Source organism: Dermochelys coriacea, chromosome 14 (genome assembly GCF_009764565.3).
Source record: "Dermochelys coriacea isolate rDerCor1 chromosome 14, rDerCor1.pri.v4, whole genome shotgun sequence".
NCBI classification, from domain to species: domain Eukaryota; kingdom Metazoa; phylum Chordata; order Testudines; family Dermochelyidae; genus Dermochelys; species Dermochelys coriacea.
The window spans coordinates 33509169-33518041 of NC_050081.1; the positions used below are offsets into that span (position 1 = coordinate 33509169).

General features: G+C 48.6%; 1 protein-coding gene and 2 pseudogenes across 1 annotated transcript in view; 2 read left to right on the forward strand and 1 right to left on the reverse strand.

Annotated features, from left to right (window-relative positions):
- LOC119843336 (butyrophilin subfamily 1 member A1-like) overlaps positions 1-8873 on the forward strand; it is a 1931986-nt gene that overhangs the window by 324689 nt on the left and 1598424 nt on the right. The window lies entirely within an intron of this gene.
- Positions 1-8873, forward strand: part of LOC119843350 — a 389996-nt pseudogene that overhangs the window by 281881 nt on the left and 99242 nt on the right.
- LOC119843330 lies at positions 354-8598 on the reverse strand (annotated as a pseudogene).

Below are 8873 nucleotides of genomic sequence, written 5' to 3' on the forward strand. Positions count from 1 at the left end.
CTTTGGAAAATGAAATAACCAAACAATCATTCATTGTCTGATATAGCTGTAAAACTCATCTGAAAAATTTTTAAAATAAATCACTATTTACAAATGCATAGTGCGTGGGTGCCTTCTAAAAATGAAACCTGCATCTATCTCTGAGTTGTGAAGAATATGTATTAAGGTTATAACAACCAACAAGAATGTACTTTTATGTAGAAAACCATGATTAAATTGAGTCTTCCTGAGTAGTGATTTAAGTTACGATTTAAATCAAATCCACCCTGCCCGCTGTGCTTTTGCCCCTGGCCCCTTCATTCCCCAGGGGGCCCCACAAATAGGTTTGGCGCCGGCACAAAAGTCAAGCTGGCCCTGTCCACCCCATCTCAGGAACACAGTCTGAGCTGGGTGTCTGGGTCCCAGACCTGTATCCAGGGTCGGATTCTCTCCTATTGAATGAGGCTGGGGGGAAAGTGAAGATCGGGGCCCCATCACCAGCATCGATAAATATCACCTGCCCCCGGTCACAGTCCAGACAAACCCGGACCCTGCTGGGGACCCGGCTCAGGGGCAGGGGGGTCACAGGGGAGGTGAGAGCCCGGAACTGACCCCACCACCGCCGCACAGCCCAGATCCCCTCCTCGGGGCTGCAGCTGATCCCTCCCTTCCTCCTCACAGATTCTCTGGCCACCCCCATGGCCCAGAATCGCCCATCCCCCACCTCCACCTCCCAGCAATGTCTCCCTGAGGTGAATCCTTCACAGCCCAGCACACAAGGATCAGAGTCAAATCTTCCAGGGTTTTTGGGCAGATGCTGGCGTGTGTCTCCCCATCTCACACTTTTCCGATCCTCAGACAGGATGAGGATGGGATGAGCCGTGTCCGGATCCAGAGTCATATTCACTGGGGAGAGAGAATCAGAGCGTTAGGGGCAGAGCTCAACCCTGAGGGAGGCTGGGACCATTTCTCACTCTCTCCAGCAGCCCCGTTCTGGCTGGGACAAGCCTAGATCCCAGGGAGCTGCCTCTGTCCTGGGCACCGGAGACTGAGCAGAGATGTCACTGCAGTTCTTCAGCCTGTTTAATAGGAGCCACTTTATTGGTTTCTCATTTCCTTGCAAGGGTCCCCTGCTGGGGCTGCTCCACTCCCAGCATCAGAGACACAGCCGATGAAGTGAGCTGTAGCTCACGAAAGCTTATGCTCAATAAATTTGTTAGTCTCTAAGGTGCCACAAGTCCTCCTTTTCTTTTTGCGAATACAGACTAACATGGCTGCTACTCTGAAAACAGCCAGGAAGGTGTCAAGAAGGTTTTAGCGAGAAAGGAGCAGAGGAGGCAGGTACCAGGCCAGCTATAAACCCCACAGCAGAGGGAAACTATAAACCCCTAATGCAGCCTCCACTCCCAGGCCAGGGAACAGAGAGGAAGGTGCAGCATTGGGGAAGAGCCGCTTAACACCAGTGAGTAGCAGGTGGCATTGGGTGGGGAAGCCCCATCCCCAGCCCAGAGAGAAGGGAGGAGCTGACAGCCTCAGAGGGAGAGCGTCTCCCCAATCCAGGAAGCCGGGAGCAGCTCCAATGGGAGAACCCTGCCCTGCCCAAGGAAAGGCAGGATGTTGGAGAAGAGCAATGGGGAGACCTCTTGCTCCAGGGTAGAGCAGAGGGATGTGTCAGCCCTCAGGGCAGGGAGCTCTGTTCAGGTGCTGCTCAGTGCCACCATTTCCATTCATCTGTTTGGACACGAATGCAGCATCAAAGTCAGTGTCACGAGTGTTTGTGTGACTTCAACATGGGATCTCCTCCGTTTAATGTGTTTACTTATGGGGCTGTGTGTGTCGTGATAGGTGTCGGTAACTTTAGCTACAATCTCATGAAGATGTTTTCACTGGAATTTTCTCATAATTTAAAGACAATCTCCACCTGTAACCTCACCTTGTCTGTGCGCTCTGAGGGGTTCCCGTCTTGGTGTCTCCAGTGCAGACAGCAGAGTGGCTGGTGGTGGAAAGGAGAAAAGAGAAGAGATTTCAGGCTTTCATATTTATAACAGCATCCCCACTCTGAACTGCTAGACAGTTTTCATCATGACAGAGAAACAGACAGAGGCCCAGAGACACACTCACATATTTAATATAAACTAATCTGAAACCTTCTCTTTCCTCTCTCATTCAGGTATTTCTCAGCAGTGGAACCAACATCCTTGCAGCCTCACAACCATCCCAAGACACATAATCCATAAAACAGATTTACTTTCTCCTTATCAACCCCTCCCACCCTTCAGATTCCAGTTGGTTTGTCTCATTCACTTGCTTGCTGCCTTTTGTCATAACCTAGACCCAGATCATGGAAAAGCTTTGGCATAAAAGTAACTTTATCCACTTTGGTGCCTTTGACACTAACAGGATGTTGAGAGTTTGCAAAATCCTGGTTCTAATTGTGAGCTGTTGGGTCTGTTTACTCAGTGTTTATACTGACTGACTTGGCTTTGGCCTGATTAGCAGTTTGCTTGATAAAGGGAATCGTTGCCTTAAGTGACCTTCTTATCAAGTGATGTGTTCCTAAGTTACTATGTGGGACAAAGAGGTATTTGGACCACACAATATGCTTAAGAGAACAGACACCCAAAATGTACTGTCCGGAGCAGTAAGCAAAGTCCAAAAATTCCTATGTGGAGGAAAGGGTCAAAGTGAGCTATGCATAATTAGCGGTAATAAACCAATGAGAAAAGAGAACAACATGAATATATCTTGGAGTGCAAAGCCCTGCCAATAAAAAAGTTCATGCATGTGAATTGTATGAGTTATATAAGATATGAATATTAAACAACATTCAAAGGTGATTGGAAAAGAACTAATAAATATGTAATTTGGATGTAAATATGTCAGACATTGTAAGGGATAGTCAGAGCTTCGTAGGAGAAATCCCCTGTGACCTGCCTATGCCTCAGGAGAAGGGAACTGGACAACTCTTCTTTCTATATGCAATGGCAAGTAGCAAATATCCCAATGGCTGGTGATGGGGCAGTAGATTGGGAGGGCTCTGAGTTATAGAGAATTCTTTGCCGGGTGTGTCTGGCTGTTGGATCTTGCCAAAATGCTCAGTGTCCAACTGACCACCATATTTGGGGTCGGGAAGGAATTTTCCCCATGTCAGATTGGCAGAGAGCCTGGGGGGTTTTCGCCTTCCTCTGCGGTGTGGGGCATGGATTGTTAGCAGATATTAAACTAGAATAAATGGTGCATTCTCTGTACCTTGAAGTTGTTAAACCATGATTTGAGGACTTCAGTAACTCAGCCAAAGGTTAGGGGTCAAGTGTAGGAGTGGGTGGGCGACATTCTGAGGCCTGCAATGAGCACGAGGTCAGACTAGATGATCATGATGGTCCCTTCTGGCCTTAAAGTCTATGAGTAATTTCTTACTTTAACAGTAATTATAATTGCAAGGCAGGCTTTTGGTAGAAATAAAGGTTTGAATTAATCAACCTGAGTGTCTTGCACCCAAAGTGTGTGGCATTGTCACCCAACAATTAAGTAGATCCATCATCTAATTATGAACCAATTGGCCAGAGCCATTCTCCTCCCACAGTCTCAGAGGCTCATCCCAATTTCCCCGCCTAGATCCCTTCTCGGTACCTTTGAACTTCCTCAGAGTCTCCATTACAGCAATAGTTTTCTGGGAGAAACCACTGAGTCTCACTTCCAGTTCAGTAGAAATCTCCACTGCCTGCTGGAACTTCCCCTTCTCACATCTAGACAGAAACAATGTCACATGGTTTTATTTCATGTAGTGACTCATAAGTTCTGACTATTGAGTCGCTGCTCTAATGGGCCTGGAGTTACAATTCATCTACATCTCCCAGCCTCGGAGCAGGTGCAACACAGCCCATGGCCGTGAAACATTCCCACTTAAGGTCCCATTAATATTCTTCAGCTCTCGTCTGGAGAGACCAGCTCTGGAGATAAGAAGGGAATTGAGTCTCCATGGCCAATTCACTCCTTGGCCTCCATGCTCTGAGGGACAGGAGATTCCCATGCAAAGTGCTGTAGAAATCTGTCCACTAGGAACTACACTGAGACACCAACTCCCCCTTCCCCAGCTCATTCCATACAGATATCGGGAGGGAAAGTCTGATGACCACTGCTGCCCTGGGCTGAATGGTGACCAATGCCCCAGCAGTGACAGGCCCATATTCCATCCCCACAATCCTGAGGCAGCCAGTCCCCCAGGGATGTGACATCGCTAGGAAATACTCGAGGTTAGTCTTTCCCACTGAATGGAGAACTCCAGAGTCTTCTATAAAAGGGTGAGAACCTGAGAATGAAGTTGATCAGAGAGATTTGTATTCAAAATATGACCTTTCCTCACACATTTGGCTGTAGAGCCCTGTGGAGATGTGGCTCAGAGCTTGGAGCTGGTTATTCTCAGCATTGTGAAGTGTAAGGGGGAGTGAGGGAGAGCCACATACCTGCTCAAGGTGCTTCTGACATCCTAGAGGAGAGAGAGAAAAGAATCTCAGTCCCATCTGACACACACAAAGGATCCTAGGGAAAGGATTTAGCAAGTACGAGAAAAAGAGCCCCTGCCCTGACCCAGAGCCATGAATTAGCTGAGCTAATTGGGCTTTTCCATCTCTAATATCTCTGTGTCTGAAACTCTATAAAGAACAATAGTCCTTCACGCGTCAGGAATGCACACGCCAAGTTACACCGAGATCTCTGACTGCTAGACCCCATTGCTTAGGATTCAGGAGCCCTTCCTTCCCTGTGTGGAGATCTGGGATATTTCTCACTCAGTCTCACCTGCAGGAATTCACTCGCTGGCTTCTGACCCTTCCCCTCCATCTCACTGATCAGATCAGTGAGATGGGAAATCTGCTTGGAAAGCTTACAGACATTTTCATTCTGTATCTTCACAATCTCCTCATTCAGCTTGTCCAGCTGGGCCAGCAGGAGTTGCTCTTGTTCCTCCAGGAACCACCGCAGTTTCTGAAATTCAGACACAATCTTCTGCCTCTTTGTTTCTGTCTGCTTCTAGAATAAATAAGGAAAGGGCTGGTCAGGAACATGGATGAACCCTGAGGGCCTTTCATACAGTCTTACAAGAGAGAGTTTCTTTACAATCACTAAGACATCGATGTAGGGACTAGGACATGAGCCATCAGGCCTATTGCTCAGAGCTGCAGTTGGAAGTCAGGAACTACAGCCAAAGTCAGACCTGAATCGAAGTCAGGATCTCACCAGGGGCTGAGGATGGAGTCAAGACCAGGAGTCATGCCAAAGGCTGAGACAGAATCAGTGTCTGGAGTCACACGAGGGATTGGGACTGGAGTCGGAGTCAGGCAGCCACATGAAGGGTCAAGCCAAAATCACATAGCAGTACTGCAGGTCAAACCTGGAGTCAGGAACAATGCCAGGGCCAAGCTAGAGTCAGGGGACAGTCCAGCAGCAGATCAGGAGTCACTCAGTTGTTGGACAACTTTCTATGACTCCTGCTGGCGTAATTCATGCATCCGAACGTCTGCTCCAATCAGGAGCTTCGTAGGCAGATCTTCTGGTGGGCTAGAGTTCCACTAGCCCCTCCCTTGCTGGTTCCGGAGAACGGTCGGGTTGTGGTGACCATCTGGGACCTGTGGACTGGGGTTCAAAATCTGGGGTTCAAAATCTTTCACATCGTGGCACTGGACTCTACGATCTCATCACACAGGAGAGGATTTTCTTACAGCTTCCCATTTGGCCCCAAATGTCTGTTAAAGGGATGTCTCCATATCTGATGTGGTTTGGACACTGTGTCTGATGGCCTCAGAGGGTAAATCTACACAGCAGTGGGCCTCCAAGCCCAGGGCAACACTCAGGCTCTTGCAGCTCACACTACCGCACCAACAACAGCTGTTTAGACATTGGGCCTCCGGCTGGAGCTACTGGGATATAATCAGTGCAGTGTGGGAGAAGTTTTGTAAACGTCACAAGGAACAGTAATTACCTCATTAATTAAAACATCTTAGATGCTGCAGAAGATGCTGTTGTCTTTCTTTGGGGAGAGAACATTTGTGATACACACACTTGTGCAAACACACACACACACACACTCACATTTAGAGTATCTCATGATCATGGAGAAACACACACAAGACCACATACACCAAGGCCACAGAGAAATCTACCAACAAACAACCCTCCCACCTCCATGTCCCAGCAGGTGAAGAACAACAGGCACCTACCAGATACTCCTGGCCTCTCTTCTCTCCAGCCTCTTTAAATCCCAGCAGCTTTTTCTCTCTTCCCTCAGAGTCTGCAAATGGGCCTGGATTTTGTCCTGACAATCAGAAATGATTTGGTGGGTTCATTTTGAGGCTGTTTGTAGGGGGCGTTTTTCCACCTAAAACGCAAGATATGTCAGTCTTCTTAGCTAGACTAGGTGGGGGAGGTAACATCTTCTATTGGCCCAACTCCTGTTGGTGAACGAGGCAAGCCTTTGAGCTTACACAGAGCTCAGCTCTGGGAAACATACTCTTTCCTAGACCTGAGCTCTGTACAAGCTCGAAGGCTTGTCATTCACCCACAGAAGCTGGCCATGAGCGGATATTACTTCACCTACCTTGTCTTTCTAATACCCCGGGACCAACATGGTTACAGCAACATTGTGTACAACAGTGGGTTCTTCTAGATGTAGAAGATCAGTGACACCAAGGAAATGAAACTTTATTTGTGGAAACTGGGCGTGTTTTATATTCAGAGTTGAATTATTACGTCCACTTTTGCCATCGATTTAAACCTGCAGGAAACTGGTGTCACATGGTGGTGAATCTATAAAGCTGTTTTTGAGCAGATTTAAGAAACAGTGATATCAATCCCAGAAGCCTCCAGGGCAGCCATATAAGTTGGGATGCTCAAAGGAACCCAACTCCATTGGCTTTCAGCCTGAAGCCAGGGGATTGGACTGGTTGGACAGCACTGATCTAAGGCCTAGGGCAAACCCATTAGATGTGTTGATTTGTGTTAGGAACAGCTGGGGTTTGCTCTAGTGCTGTCCTAGCCCCTTTCCCTGGCAATGACCTCTGGGTAGCCCCACCATAGGTCCCGGAAGTGGTGGATTTTGAGAGATTTGCATAAGCTGCAGTATGGGACTAACAGACCCACTCTGGCTAGTCCTTGCCCACATACACAACAGAACAGGTCAGACTGAAACCGGTCAGCTCCAGCCTGGGGTTAGTTTTGCTGCAACGCAGTGTAATCCCAGTGGTACTTGGCATGGACCTGAGCTGTCTGGAACCCTTTTGTGTGTGGACTGAAGGAGCTCGGGGTCCACACGGTGTTTAGCCCAGTGATCTGCTTTAGTGCAGGCCGGTAGCATCTGAGTTTAAACCCATGGAGCAACACGGGAGTTCAGAATCCCAGTGGGAAACCTCCTTTCCCTGCTGCTCCTGGGGCCTTTATCGAGGAGCTTTCCCTGCTAATGGCCGCACTTCATCACTGCTCAGTGCTGAGGGGGCCACAGTTACCTAGTGGTTAGGATGCTGGATTGGGCCTTGGAAAAGTGGGATTTATACCCAGCTCTGCCACTGACCCACTCAGTGATCTTGGACAGGGCACTTCCCCTCACTCTGCCTCGGTTTCCCCCATTCTTTGTCTCTCTTGTCCAGTTAGACTGTAAATGGCTCGGGGCAGGGATTGTCCCTCAATGGGGTTTGTGCAGGGACTCCCACAATCGAGGTCAGCACTCATCTAGGGTCTGTAGGGGCGATGGGATGCAAATAACAATAATAAACTCTGTGATAAATCAGTAATAACAGCCATAGCTTGTAACTCCCGTTTCTCCAGCCTGAATGCAGCACTGTCACGTAGACCGACCGGCAGCTCTTGTGAGTCAAGCCTCACTGATCATTTAACAGCTTCCAGGCTATAGAAAGTTCCCATAGTTCACTGGTGGTAGCTGGGTTTGAAAAGATTCAGCTGCTTAAAGAAAACTTTCCCACATCAGACAAATTTAAAATCCTCCTCTTGCCCTTCTCGTCAGGCTGGAGCATCATTAATTTATACAGCCTCTTTCATGCAATGAAGGCTACTCACAGCTGAACAACACAGTGACACCTGTCTCGGGCAACTTGTGATGCTAGTAACCTGTAATTAAAAGCCTAAGTTATTACCCATTAGACTGGACAGAAACTCGGTACCTTGTACTCCTGGGCAGCTTCCTGTACGGGAACCACCGTGTGAGCGCGGTGAGCCCGGGACTCTCTGCAGATCACACAATGGGGGTTTGATCCTCTTCACAGAACAGTTTCAGAGCCTCCTGGTGTCTCTCACACACCCCGTCCCCTCCTGCTCCCTTTGCTGCCTGGAAACTCAGCTGCTTGGCGATTTCTACGACATTTGCCAGCTGCCTGTTGGGCCTGAGGTTTCTCTGTTGCACCGTTTCTCTGCACTGAGGGCAGGAGGAGGCTGTGTTGGGTCCCTCCCAGCACTGGGCGATGCAGGCTCGGCAGAAATTGTGCCCACACTCCAGAGTGACAGGGTGTGTGAAATACTCCAGACAGATGGGACATGTCGCTTCCTCCTGGAGACTTTCCATGGGGTTCTCTGCAGCCATGGCTCCCTCTGGGCAGTGCAACAGGGTAACTTATGTTTCAATTTTCTGAGTTCACACTATGCTCCGCCTGCAGCAACAACGGAGTGTTTTCCTTCCTGGAACTGACTCGTGCTGTTGGCAAGCAGCAACGAGCCCAATTGTGAATTTCAGCCTGGCGGGCTTTAGTGAAAAATGTTCCCACTAGGGCTTTGGTCCTGCCCAATCCAGTTCCTTTAGATTGGTGGGGACTTGACAGGGATCCGTCGATGCTGAACCTGCAGAAGCAGGGGGGAAAAAATCTTACTTTTTATCAAAAAGATTAAAGGAGAAT